This window comes from Phocoena sinus, chromosome 2 (genome assembly GCF_008692025.1).
Source record: "Phocoena sinus isolate mPhoSin1 chromosome 2, mPhoSin1.pri, whole genome shotgun sequence".
Taxonomy (NCBI): Eukaryota; Metazoa; Chordata; class Mammalia; order Artiodactyla; family Phocoenidae; genus Phocoena; species Phocoena sinus.
The window spans coordinates 2,764,766-2,780,003 of NC_045764.1; the positions used below are offsets into that span (position 1 = coordinate 2,764,766).

A 15,238-nucleotide genomic window follows, 5' to 3' on the forward strand; every position below is an offset into this window, starting at 1 on the left:
CACGTAGGCACTCTATCACTGCCTCATCCGACAAGAGGCCTAAGTAAAAATCCCAAGGAAACTTGAAGAATCACGCGGGGGGGGGGGGGGGGGGGGGGGGGCAAGGATAGAAGGGTTGGCAGACTCTTCCTAAGTAGGGAAACGTGGCTTCTCTGAAGCTGACCAGACAAACAGGTCTCCGCCCTGGCTTATGTTTAAACAGCTTGTTCCTTGTCAGTCTGTAGGGAAAACATTCTTTCCACAATAAATAATATGCAAACGAATCAGAAATTCTTACTCCATCCGTTATCTACTCTATGTAAAAGTTTTTTCACTATTGTAAGCCAGAAGCTTAGAGAATTCAACTGATTGTAAACTTTTTTTTTTTTTTAAAGAGCTGCTTAGGGATAGTCAAGGCAAGTTAACATATTTCTAGTTGCTAGTTAAGGAGAATCAAGTGTGACTGTGCAGATCCTGGGCTGCTTTAGAGGCCCGCTGGTTCCCAGCTCAAGCAAACGAGCTACTCTTGCCACAGCTGCCTCTGGGAAAGGGGGAAATGCTCAGTTTCTATAAATAGGTGAGTGTGAGATTCATTAAAAAAACAACAAACAAACAACCCCACGGCGCTCGGACAGTAAGGGCATGGTGGGGTAGTGAAATAAAATGAAGAAGAAAGTGGTATCTCCAGTGGGCTAAGTCTAAAATATGGAATAGAATTTTACAGGTCACTCTGAAACAAGATTTCACTTTTTCCCTTGGTATAACCAGGATAGAGATGGTTTGCCATAGACAGTAGGTCAAGAAATAAATGAAAGTGAATACAGAGATGACAAAGCAAACCACCAATGAAAGTTAAAAGGGTTAGCTTTTTAGAAGTATCCAGAAGAGGGGTTAGCTTTTTAGAACTATCCAGAAGAAGGAACAACAAAACCAAAGATTTGTTTTGTTTTGCTCTGTTTTCAGCATGTACCTCTCCTCCAAAGCACACATAGCTTCCCCAAGAAACAACCTGTACCAGTAGTGACTTTGTACAGTGCATGGCACATCACCCAAATAGCAACTGAGATTTCAACTGTAGACTTCTGACTGGGCTTCCAAGCAATGATCAGTTCCCCATCACCGCGTGGACCACACGGAAACTCAATGGCGCTATCTGCTCATCTGGAAATGAGAGCTTACTTGGAAGGCCTCTTAATCGCTTTAACCCATGTCTCCTTCTGATAAGCATAAAAACTTCATACCTTCTTTGAACGTTATTTGAGATTTCAGAATGATTGAAGTATTATAGCCAAAAAGAAGCCAGAACACAAGATAATTTCTGATGGTTTTTTTCAAACCAGGTCCCACTGCAACAGAATTTAGTAACAAACACTTTTCTAAATAGACAGATATTAAGTAATACTTGTCTACTTTTCTCTTGAAGACAAAAAGGCCAAATACATCTACAAACACTATGTACTGGTGACAATGAAATGATATTTATTGGGACCTTTGGCATATCTCCGCTTCTTGAGTTACTGTAGATGATCTTTTCAGTTCTTACATTAGGCCTGAAAAAATGCTGGCTGTACTTCAATATTCGTTCAATGATTCAGCAGTAGGGCCCCTTTTGCTCTTCTGAAGACCACAGAACTCTGTTATAGTACTCCCTTCCATGTAATAAAGGACAGAGGAAAGCAGGTTAATTTCTCAGGACAGAGGCAATAGTAAAAGAGGCAAAAACTGCAGACGACCTTGACAACAGTTCCGATGATGAAAACAGTAAGAGTATCACCCAATCCTTGCACGTTCATACAGAGCTTCACACTGTACGACGCACTTTACGTTAATTCCACCCCACAACTTTATTAAGTGGGTATTATTATCATTTGATTGAAACAGCATAAGTGGCTTTTACAAGGTTCCCCAGCTAGTTGAGCAGAAGAGCTGAGATCTAAACTCTTCTGACAGCTGCCCAGACATTAAAGCTTTCTACTTTGTCAGGAAATTTTGAAAATATCTTCATCCAAACTCTAAAGTCAGAGTACACATAATAAGCAGAATCGTTTTTTCTCTCAACCCACCCAACATCGCTCCTTTTCTACCAATTCCCATAAAAACAATCAGAGCTCCTACGACAGCAGCCTTTCCTCCTCAGACCGGAATGGCCAAAAGCACAGTGAAAAGCATCTTTCAAAAACAAACCTGCTCACACTTAGGACTTGTATCACGTAACTGTCCCCCAAATAAGGACATCATCACAGGCGTGGGCTTTGAAAACCATTAACTACTGAGGAAATGTCTGGGGTTGTCTGTTCTTCATTTAGAATGAGTCATACATGACACATACTACCTGTTCACGCCTAAAAGGTGAGCACATTCCCGGCCTTCTGGCTTAGCAGAGACACTCACTCCCAGGGCTGGGTGGAGAGGCCAACGGCACAGGAACAACAAATCTAACAGAACTAACAGTTACATTCTTAGCAATTCAAAAAATCATTCCAAATGTTTTATTTTTGAAGTCTTATTAAACAGTGATGGAACTACTGGCATTAGTAATTTAACGTAAATGTGAGACATAATGACGGTGGAATTTTACTCACGTAAAATTAATGATTTTTATTCACCTCTGAAGCTTATTATGAAGATTATGAAACAAAATTATATGAAAGATGCTAAACATCTTGCCTAGCACATAATAACTACTCAGTAAATATCAGCTGCAGTCAGTAACATTACTGAACTACTAAAAACAAAAGATATAATGCAACGTCATATTTGAGTCAACCAGCAAAACAATACATTCTATGGGGTCTTTTTGTTTTTGTTTTTGGCCACACTGTGGCGTGTGGGATCTTAGTTCCCCAACCAGGGATCGAACCCACGCCCCCTGCACTGGAAATGCGGAGTCTGAACCACTGGACCGCCAGGGAAGTCCCTCTGTGGGTTATTTTTTAACATCTACACAAAACATAAATATCTGTTCTAGGCATACAAATATATGCATGTAAGTATTCAGAACAAGATTTGGAAGAATAAAGGGCAAAATGATGACCCAGGGACCGTGATGGTCAAAGGGAACTTTAATCCCTTTAAATCCTTGATTTGTAAGGCTTTTTTTTTTTTTTTTAAAAAAAAAAAGAAAGGTATTTATGTATTCCTTCTATAAATAAAATTTTTAGTAAAGCAAAGTAGAAAATAGATTTACACAAAGTATTATCTTAGTAAGTTTCTTCAACTGCATAGTTGATTTCAGTATTGCATGAAAAAGTTTATTTGTAGATAGAGTCAAAAAGAGGTCTAAAGCTCCTTTTCCTTATTTAGTAACACCATTCAAGCTTTATGTCACAGACTGCCTAATCTTCCTGATTGTTACACTGAAAATACCTGCTTGTGCAAAAAGAAAACCTTCCTTACAATTTTATTACATTTTAAAACCACTCAATGTATTTAATCAAGGTGCAAGGAGGCTTTCAATGTCCAGGAAGCCATAAATCGAAACAGTTTTACATTGAAAAATCACCTTTTCCCCTTGAATTCTGTGTGTGTTTACATTTCATAAACCACATACAGAAAGTCAAGTTGCTGATTCTTTTTAAGGCCAAAGGGGTTGCCCATTTAAAATCATCACAACAATTTCCAATGTCTTGAGGGTTGCTCTAATTAAAAACCTCTCCTCCTAGGCTCTTCCTAACTTCTAATTCTTGTCTGTACCATTTTGATGCTGGTTTTAAAATTCTAACTTTCCTTCCCATTCACAACCATAACTTTGACTTTTTCACCCCATTCTTCTTCCTTCAGATCACCTAGATGTGAGCCTATGAACTGTGGGCAAACCAGGTCACAAAAGCTCTTATGAACTCCCTCAAAGAAGCAAATAGCAGGCCTCCTGTGGTTCACGCACCAGGGGAAGCCCCAGGCCCCTGCAATTTACAAACCCAGCTTATAAATTAAAGACCTCCAGTACTGTAAACAGGGACAGACATTTCAACAGATGAGAGGCAGAGAAAGCAGCCTCTTACTTGACCAGGAGGACATTAGGCTGAATAGAAATCTCCACCTCAAGGAGCTGTGGAGTCGGTGTTCGCGGGAAGCAGTACGATCTCTTTTAGATATATTTATAATTCAAGAAAGCCCTTCTCTGTAAATAAATGGGTAATACTATTTGATCAAAAGTTATTTTCCTATAATTTCAAATAAAAATTCTAGATATAATGTGTAGCTAGTATAGGGCAATTTCAACAACAATATACAGCTTTATTTCTAGCCAATGAAAAGCACATGTATCAACAATTTTTTTCTCCCGGATGCTCAGCTATGGGCTCATTAATGTTAAGCTGCTATATCTGCAAACCTCTGAACGATGGCTCCTCCTGTAGCTGGCTTCCTTGATTCTAGACGCCTCAACCTAGCACCGTGGTGACCCACCGCAGGCTAGCTGTTACCCACCTGCTCTGGGCCTCAGTTTCTGGTCTAATACTAACACTACCTGATAGGACTGTCGCAAGGATTACGTAAGTTGTCATGTGTAAAGTACTAGACTGTGCCTGACACAGAGTCAAGCACTGTACGGTTCTTGGCTATTTTTACTATCCTTAACATCAGAAAGGTGTAGCTCTGGGGCCAGAACGTTAATAAGCACAGCTTACGGCAACCGCTGCAGGAATCGGTGCCTCGAGACTGCTTAGTTCTTGGCGCAAGTTCAAAGTCGCCTGTGTATTCCGTCCTGTGCATTCTAATTACTGATGTCTTCCTGTATGCCTCCGCGTACCTGGTGCTCAGCATGCCTGGTGACGCATCTCACTCTGGACTCTAAAAATCTTGAGAACAGGGACTCTATCTACCTCGCCTTGTAGACTCAACACCTAGTGCAGTGTCTTGCATAGAGTAGCTGCTCTATAAAAACCCAATTGAAACATAGTATTAGCCATCTATCTGTCTGCCTCACTCAAGCTCAGTTCCTGAGAACAGAGGTTACTGAACGTTGGTTTCTGCGTCCCTAGAAGGGCCTGCCTCACACTGGCGGTTAATAAAAGCCTACCACCTACTTTTTTTAATCCATGTTTTGAATTTATTTTGCATGTTATTTTGACTTATTCACAGCAACTTTTTATTGACTGAAACAAAATGCATTTCTGAAATGAAACAATTCTCTTTTTTCTTTTCCCCTAGAAGCTCTTGACAGAGCAGGAAACAAAACTTTTCAATGACTTCTTAGTCCTCAAAGTGATGACTACAGAGAAAAGCAGCAATGATCTTTCTTCCACGCTGCTCTGGAGGGAGCCTTTGTCGGGAATCATCCTCCAGAACCCAGCCAGAACAAAGCCCTTCTGCAAAGAGCCGCCCTTTGACTGCTGTACAGATTCCATTCCGTCAGCACTGTGTCCTCGCTCTTCCACAATTGCGACATGTTCATTATCTGAAAACTCTCTCTGCCCACCCTGCTTGTGACCGTGCCCAGCTCAGCTTAGGACAAAAAGCCTGTTTGGGCGGCCTCCTACTGCTGACCTCATGAAACACAAACTCAGGGCAAGCAGCCTTTGCACCACTTGGGACCTCATCAGTGAAAGACCTTCGGCATGACCTTCGGTCTGATGCCTGGCTGAAGGTCGCACAGTGGGCCTACCTCCCAGGACCCTCAATCTCAAAACATGCACACATCCCAGGGAAAAAGGCAAGAACCTTCCGGGAGTCTAGATAAATATCTTAGTTTTCTCAGGGAAAAAACTGGTGATTTCACATTCCTCTGAGTCATTCTATTACTAGATTACTTCCAGGTGTTATGGCGGGACAGTCCACCACAACGTGTGTCACTTGCTAATGTCAGGTCGGAGCATAAATACATGAGTCACATATGATCCTTCCAATTCTCCTTACTCAAGGTGGTAAGAGAAGTGATTTATTTCTCTTGACTTTCCAAGATGAAATGAAGCTAACTTCTTTGCTTAAATGAAATAAAAGCTCTGTCCAGATGGAAACTCCCTTGCTATCCCTGGTGCCCTGGTTCAGGCGTGAGTTTAAGTGAGAAAGCATCTTGGACAGTCATCAACCTCACAGCACAGACCCCGCTGAGGCCAGAAAAGCTGAGACGTTTGCCATGGTCACAAAGGAAAACAGAGGATACAAAGCAAGACTAACGGTCCTCCTGCTATTCGCCTCAGCCCCGTTTGCTTTCCACCAAGCCACACGGAAAGGAGTCCTCTGGCCAAGAACTTCACCCTGACCGCAATCCTGAAGAGGCTGTCCGCAGCTTCCCCTCACTCCCTGCATTTTGGTAGTCTCAGCTACATAATTATCTGCTAAAAAAATATGAGAAGTAAAGACAAGCCTTCCCATTCAAAGTAACAGCTACATTACTATTTTCTTAAAGATATTACCCCTTGCAACTGCTACAGGCTTCCTTCCTCCACACTATTTCCAAGACAAGGCTGCGTGTCCTCTAAGAGCCGCTTCCATAAATAGTCCTCAAGTATATTCTGAAAAAAATGGGAAAGCCCTGTACACAAGCACCCTTATGATAGTGAGGGAATGGAGATGACGCCCACTTGAGAAGGGCACACGACTAAGAGCATCCTAATACTCTATCAGGGACTCAAAGCAAAAGGACGGCCTCTGACACTGAGCAAACACTGAAGAGAATGTAAATGCCATGCCCTGTGCCACCTGGTACCATAACTGACAGGGACATCTCAGAAAACAAGCTTACTCGTAAATAACTGGTAATATTTCCCTACCCATCACCATAAAATCCAGTAATTCAATAATCCCAAACATATTCTGAATCTTATACTTTGCCATTGCAAACACCAAATACAAAATTTGATACATAACTTCAATTTGACTATTTCTTCTTTTTTCCCAGTCTAATCGAGAAGGAAAAGGGCCTGAATGTGGGCAATAATAAAAGTGTCTTTTTACGATATAATACAGAAATAGGTCAAGAAAATGAGAAGTAACGTAATATGGTACAATAGCATATTTTAATGACTTTCTTAAGGTTCACTTTGATATACACTTGGAAAACATCCAATTTATTTAAAGTTGTGACAGTCTTAGGGTTTTCATAATTTCTATAGCTATAAAAATTAATGAAAAATATTTACAAATTATTTTAAATTACAATTTAATAATAGTCTGAGATAAAAATCTAAAATATCAATGAAAAACTGAGAAGCAGGAGAAGTAAAACTTTATTAAAATTTCCTCATTTCCTACTGAGGGAAAACAAAGATACCATCTCATTCTTGACTTAATTATAGGTATTACATAGATTTAACGTTTCAAAAAACTTAAAAATAACCAGCAGCAGATTTCAAAGCAGGCAAAGTTCAAAACCAAATTAACAAAGATAAACTTAAATCAAATAGCAAAAAGCCCAAAACACAATGGAAAACAAAAGACTTGTACAAAAGAAACAAGATCAATGAAATTAAAACGAATTAAAGATCAATTTTGACAATAAATATAAATGAGTTAAAATACCTGTTAAAAGGCAAAGGTTCCTCGCCATTAGGTTAAAAAAATCCAACTATGAAATCCAACTATGCTCCACTTATAGAAAACAATATCTAAAAGAACTGACAAAGAAGGGCTAAATATAATAAGAAGTACACAGATACATAGGGAAAGATAAACTAAAGTAGCAATATTAATGTCAGCTAAAACACAAAGCCACAAGGCATAAATTAGGAGAAAAGTGATATTATTCTGATAAAAGGTATAATCCTCAATTGAGATACTGACAGTTAATAATACATGAACACACAAAGCAAAACAAAAAAGAGAAATATAAAGAAAATTAATGGAAGAAATCACTGCATTTACATCTTTAGCCTTTGAGATCAGATAAAAAATAATTATAGAAAAGTTAAACAACATAATAAATAAATATTTTAGTATCTTACAAGGAAGACAAATTCTTTGAAAAGTCTGTGAAACTTTACTAAAACTGATCATTAAATTAGTCAATGAAGACATTTAAAAATTAGAAAAGCAGAATGCTGTGTATCAATTATTACTAATTAGTACCTAAATTTTAAAAGTAACTTGTAAATTGGAGAAACACTCTCCTAAATAACTACTGGATCAAAGAGAACTCTTGGCATGAAATCATATGCTAGTTTAGAAATTATTTTAATTGAGAATACATATCGGGAACTTCCCTGGTGGTGCAGTGGTTAAGAATCCGCCTGCCAGTGCAGAGGACATGGGTTCAATCCCTGGACTGGGAAGGTTCCCCATGCCGCAGAGCAACTAAGCCTGTGTGCCACAACTACTGAACCTGCGCTCTAGAGCCCGTGAGCCACAACTACTTAGTCTATGCGCCGCAACTACTGAAGTCTGCACAATCTAGGGCCCACATGCCACAACTACTGAGCCCACATACTGCAACTACTGAAGCCTGCGTGCCTAGAGCCTGTGCTCTGCAACAAGAGAAGCCACCACAATGAGAAGCCCGTGCACCGCAACAAAGAGTAGCCCCCACTCGCTGCAACCAGAGAAAGCCCGTGTGTGGCAACGAAGACCCAACACAGCCTAAATAAATAAATAAATAGATGAGAATACACACCAAAATATGCTGGCTATGGCAAAACAGTACACAGAGAAAAACTTAAAGTCTTAAATGCTTTCCATTTTGTAATTAGGGGTATAAAATTTCTACCATAACAAAAGGACTCAAAAAATATAGTAGGTACCAGTTAGAGATTTTTCTTTTTCATGTCACAATGCCGGGTGCAGGGGGAGGTGTGCGTCACAAGATCCAGTCAGGGACCCAAGCTGACTCTATCAGCTTCCACATGGCTTCCATCTCTGGACCTAAGGTGGCTGCCATACCTGATGTAACATCCCTGCCAGCAGAAAGGGAAAAGAGAAAGTCTAGGGGCAAGTAGCTTGTCCTTAATGAGGTAACCTTATACACGTCACCAGTCACCTCTCATTAGTCCAAAGCCACACCCTGCTGCAAGAGAAGCAGAGAAATGTAGTTTCTAGATGGGCAGGCACGTATGTGCTCAGGTAAAATCTAGGAGTTCTATTCCTAACAGGAAAAATAGATCGTAAGTGACACTGGAGTATCTTCTACATATTCTTTCTGGTTAAAAAAATGAAAGAACAATAAAAACAAAATCAAGAGGGGATTATATGTAATTACTTCATTTAAGCGGATTCTTCTTAGTGCCAAAGACACTACCAAATATCAATTAAAGAAATTAGAAAGGTACATCAATGAATTTTAAGGATGCTAGGCTCCCATTCCAATACATCAAATCATAGGCTAACTACACTGAGAATTCATCTGCTCTCTTTCCTTGCTTAAGGATATTTAATTCATGTATTTTTATTTATATTGTGTATACTGATTTATCTAAATGGAATTTTCAGGTCAACCTCAGTTTCAGCCTTACACAGAGAGGTCTTATAACATTTAGACAGAAGTTAATGTTTTGTTAGTATAATTAACTTTCCAATTTTTGGAATTTTTCAAAACAACATTATTGAGGTAAAATGTGTACATTTCAATGAGTTTTACAAACATATACATATATCCATATAATCACCACCATAGTCGAGATATAGAACACACTGATCAACCAAAGGTTCCTTGAGCCCCATCCAAGAGCAATCACACTCCATCCTCAGCTGCAGACAACATGTCTGTTTATTGTGACTATGGATTAAATCTGTTTGTTTTGGGGTTTTAGCGTCATTTCTGGTATAGATAATTGTGGCAGTAAATGGAAGCATAGAGTTTGTATTCTTTGTGTCTGGCTGATTGAACTCAGCCTAATGTTCCTGAGATGCATTCATGTTGTTGTATGTAGCAGTACGCTGTTCTCTTTAAATGCTGAGTAGTATCTTATTACGTGGATATATGCCACAATGTGTTCATCCATCCACTAGGTGATGGACATTTAAGTTGCTTCCAGCTTGAGGCTATTATGAATAAAGCTGCTATGGACATTCATGTACAAGTATGTGTGTAAATATACGTTACCATTTCTCTTAGGTAAATATTTAGTAGTAAAACTGTTGTATGTTATGGTAAATGTTTAACTTTATAACACACTGCCAAACAGTTTAAATGGTTTTATCGTTTTACTTTCCTACCAGCAATATATGAAAGTTCCATTCTAACACTTGTTCTTTTAATTTTTAATTTTAGCTATTCTGATGAATATACAATGGAATCTCATCGTTTTGGTTTGCATTTTTCTGATGTCTAATGATGTTGAACACCTTTTCCTGTGCTGCATTCATTATTTTCTTGTGCCTAGATTTTTAACTGGGCTGTCTTTTTAATGAGCTTTAAGAGTTCTTTATATATTCTGGCTACAAGTCATTTGTCAGGTATATGTATTGTGAATATGTTCTCTCCGTTTAAAGATCACCTTTTCATTTTCTTAACGATGTCTTTTGAAGAATAGAAGCTTTAAATTTTGATGGAGTCCCATTTGTCAATTTTTCTTTTATGGTTCATCCTTTTTGGGCCCCAAGAAATCTTTGCCTATCCCAAGTTCACGAGTATTTTCTCCTGTAATTTTTTCTTGAAGTTTTATAGTTTTAGTCTTTTATATTTAGATCCATGATTCTTTTCAAGTTATTTTTATATCTAGAAGAAGTAAGAGTTGAGCTTAATGTTTTTACATTTAATATCCACGTGTTCCAGTACCATTTGTTAAAAAGACTATCCTTTCCCCATTGAATTAACTTGGCACAACTGTCAGAAATCGACTGACCATGTATGTGTGGGTCTATTTCTGGATTCTCTATTCTATTCCATTGATATATATGTTTACCTTAGGCCAACACTACCTTGATCACTGCAGCTTTAAAGAAGGAGCTTTAAAAAGTAGAGGAAGTCTTGAAATTAGGTACTAAAAACCTTCCAATATTGTTCTTGTAAATACATTTTTTAGTTTTTATAGGTCCTTTGTATTTTGATATAAATTTTCAATTTCTAATTTTTCATTGCTGGTATATATACATAAAACTGATTTTGTGTATCTACTTTGTGTCCTGCGAGCTTGCTAATAAATTCAATGACAAATTCTAGTGGCATTTTAGAGATTTCTTAGCATTTTCTCTATACATGACCATGCTGTCTGCAAACAGGCCTTTTATCTCTACCTTGCCAATGTGTATGTCATTTGTTTCTTTTTATTGCCTGTTACACTGGCTGGGGCCTCCATTACAGTATTAGATACACATATGGAGGAGATGAGCATACTTGTCTTGTGTCCTGTCTGAGGAGGAAAGCACTCCATCTTTTGACTTTAAATAGGACTTCAGCTAGAAGTTACATGTAGATGTCTTTCGTCAGGTTAAGAAAATCCTCTTCTGTTTCTAGTTTCCTGACAGATTTTATCACAAATGGCTGTTGAAGGTACTCCAATGCTTTCTCCTGTAACTACTGACAGGATCATATAGCTTTTTTCTGTTAAAGTGATGAACTTATGCTAGTGAATTTTCCAGTGTTAAACCAACCTTGCATCCCTCGAATAAACTCATTTTTAATATCCTGCTGGATCTGACTAATGGTTCGTTCACAAAATGTTTCACCCATGTTCAAGAAGGATATTTGTTTATAGTTTTCTTTTCTTGTAATGTCTTCACCTAGTTTTGATGTTAGCATAATGCTAGTGTCCTAAAATGAGTTGGGAAGAGTTTTCCTTTTCATCTATTTTCTGAATTATTTCTCCTTCAAATGTTTGATAGAATTCATCAGTTAAAACATGTATGGGCCTGGAGTTCTCGGTTTTGGTTTGGTTTGTTTGTGTGGGAAGGTTTTTAAGCAGGAATATAACTTCTTTAATAGATACGGTGCTACTCTAATGTTATCCTTCTTCCGAAGTCAATTTCATTACATAATTTGTGCCTTCCAAGGAATGTATCCATTTCATCAAAGTCGTCAAACTTATGTACAAAAGATGTTTGTAATATTCTTTCTATATGTTTTTAATTTCCGTACAATCTGTAGTGATGTCCCCTCTTTCAATTCTGACATTATACTTAGTAACATGTGTTTCCTCTTTATTTTGGTTGATTAGGATAGCTAGAGGTTTAATCGTTTTCTCAACGAGCCTGCTTTTGGTTTCCTTATTTATCTCTGTTGTTTACCTGTTTTCTATTTCATCAATTTCTGTTCTTTTGTTTACTATTTCCTTCCTTCTACTTACTTACATTTTAATTTGATCTTCTTTTTCTACCTTCTTAAGGTGGACACTTAGATCATTTAAAGATTTGCCTAAGCACTGCTTCACATATATCCCAGAAATTTTGATGTGTTTTTATTGTGATTCATTTCAAAACATCTTTTAATCACCCCTCCTTTTTTTTGACCAATGTGCTAGTTAGAAGTATGTGGTGTAATTACAAATGTTGAGGATTTTCCAGATATCCTTCTGATATTGATTTCTAGCTTAATTATATTGTGGTCATAGGATACACTCTGCATAATTTCCATCATTTTAAACTTAATGAGACTTGTTTTATATATTAGAAGATGGGGGGCTATCTTGGTGGATATTCCATGTGCACTTGAAAAGAATGCATATTCTGCTACTGGTGAGTGGAACGTTCTGTGAATGTCAGTGAAGTCAAGTTGGTTTACAGTGTTGTTATGTGCATCTATATCCTCCCTGATCATGTTTCAACTTTTTCCATCAATTACTGATATGGGTATTAAAATCTACAACTACAATTGAAGATTTGTCAGTTTCTTTTTTTTCAGTGCTATCAGTTTCTGCTTTGTGTATTTTTACAATGTAGTATTGTGGAATTTAAGGTTATTATTTCTTCTTGACAAATTGACCCATTTATCATTATTATGAAGTGTCCCTCTTTAACCTTCTTAATATCACTTGTTATGAAGCCCACTCTGATATTACTATAGCCACTCCAGTTTTCTCATACTTTGTGCTTACATTGTATACATATTACAGCCTTTTGTTTCTAACGTATTTTGAAGGTTATCTTGGTTTTTTATCCAATTTGACAATCTTTGCCTTCTGATTAGAGTAGATCATTTACGTTTAATGTGATTACTGATATGGTTGAATGTTGTCCTACCATATTGTTACAAGTTTTCTATTTGTCCATCTAGTTTTGGTCCTTCTCCCCTTTTTTCCTGTCTTATTTTGGATTAGTTTTTAGGATTTCACTTCATATCCACCATTGGTTTCTTATTAGTTAAAACTCTTTTTTAGCTATTTTCGTGAATACTCTTTAGCTTAAGACAACCTACCTTCAAAAAATATTATACCACTTCATGTATAAGACCCTTATGATATGCTTCCTTTCCCCATCTCATTCTTTGAGCCATTGATGTCATACTTTTTTTTTTTTTTGCGGTACGCGGGCCTCTCACTGTTGTGGCCTCTCCCGTTGCGGAGCACAGGCTCCAGACGCGCAGGCTCAGTGGCCATGGCTCATGGGCCCAGCCACTCCGTGGCATGTGGGATCCTCCCGGACCAGGGCACGAACCCGTGTCCCCTGCATCGGCAGGCGGACTCTCAACCACTGCACCATCAGGGAAGCCCTGATGTCATACATTTTACTTTTACATATGCTATAAATCTCACTGGATAAACACTGTCATTATTTTTTATTTAAAGAGACATTTATGTTTTACAGAAACTGAAACAGGGAGAAAAATTTTTTTTGTTTATCAACATATGAACCACTTTTAGCATTCTTTATCCCTTTGTATAGTTCAATTTCCACCTGGTATCTTTTGCCTAATAAACTTCCTTCAATATTTCTTGTAATGTATGTCTGCTGGTCATGAGTTGTCTCAGTTTTTGTCTAAAAACATTCTTATTTGGCCCTTATATTTTTTCTCCTTTATTTTGTATTTTTACTGGCTGTAAAATCCTAGGTTGACAATTTTTCTAGCACTTGAAAATTGCTATTAAATTGCATCCTGGTTTGCACAGTTTCTGATGACAAGTCTGCTGCCATTCTTGGCTTTATTCCTTTGTATGTAATATCTTTTTATTCCCTCTGCCTGCTTTTAACATTTTTCTCTTTATCACTAGTTTTCAGCAATTTTCTTGATGTACCGCGTGTGTGTGTGTGTGTGTGTGTGTGTGTGTGTGTGTGTGTGTGTGTGTGTTGTTTATCTTGCCTGGGCTCTGTTGAATTTCTTGGATCAATGGGTTTATATTTTCTTCAAATTTGGGGAAATTTCAGTCATTAATATTTTTCTCTTTCACCCTCCCTCTAAATTCTGAGACTACAATTACACTTACGCCCATGGTTATCATACTATAGGCAACCAAGTTGCTTTTCATCTTTTTCAACCTTTTTTCTCTCTATGCTTTTGGTTAAATTCTCACTACGTTTTCAAGTTCACTGAGCTTTTCTCCTGAAAGATCTAATCTGCATTTAATCCCATCTAGTAAAATTTTCGTTTCAGTTACTGTATTTTTCTGTCTCTGGCTGTTCCAATATTTTCTTTTTTCTATCTTCTATTTCATTCCTCATTATGTGTATGTACATGAGCCATATTTACAACAGCTGTTTTTTGTTTTTTTTTTTTTTTACAACAGCTGTTTTAAAGTACCCATCTGCTAGTTCTATCATCTCTGTCATTTCAGGGTCTATTTCTATTGGCTCCTGGTTATGGGGTTTTTCTCCTGCTCCTTTCTTTATCTAGTGATGTTTGACTGGATGCAATTCACTGTGAATTTTAAGTGGCTGAATGCTGGATTTCTTGTATTTGTTTAAAGAGTGCTGAATTTCTAGCAGACAGTTGTTATTGTGGGTTAATGTGATTCTTTTGAGGCTTAGTTTTAAGCTCGTTTACGGCTTGTATAGAGGAACCTTTACTCTAGGGCTCAACCTTACAGTGACCTGGTACTTTTTCATTTCTCATGAGATGTCCTCCCAGCTTCTGGGGGCTTCATCCTGTGCATTCATGGTTTGGTGCTCAGCAGATCCTCAGAAGCCCCCCTATGAAGATTTCAGAAATACTTTCTCTGTCCAACACCCACCTCTCTAGGAAGGTGAGATTTCAAATGAATCAGGCTTTTCTATCCTGTCTCCTTGCTACTTCCTTCCCTGCTCCATAGTAAGAGTCAGGTACTTCACTTTTAAATTTGGTTACTGAACTTTAAACGCTGAAAGGAGAACTGATCTCCCTCTAAGAAACCTACTGAGCATACCTTCCTAGGAGAGGGGGAGGCTAGATAAAGGGTATTTATTTAGATTCTTTTTTCCTTAGGGATTGAATACAAAAAAATTTACAAAAATTGAATAGAAAAAAGTATTTATTTTGTTA

The 15,238-nt window shown here is 37.8% G+C and overlaps 1 protein-coding gene across 12 annotated transcripts in view; it reads right to left on the reverse strand.

Moving 5' to 3' along the window:
• The window catches only part of ZNF438 (zinc finger protein 438), a 171,418-nt gene that overhangs the window by 102,089 nt on the left and 54,091 nt on the right, over nucleotides 1–15,238 (reverse strand). For 5 of the 12 annotated variants that reach the window (XR_004347966.1, XM_032618951.1, XM_032618982.1 and 2 more), the window contains exon 3: nucleotides 7,441–7,526. The exons of the other annotated variants lie outside the window; for them this stretch is intronic. The gene's annotated coding sequence lies outside the window, so the exon portion shown is untranslated. The remainder of the gene's footprint in view (nucleotides 1–7,440; nucleotides 7,527–15,238) is intronic. 12 annotated transcript variants of the gene reach the window in all.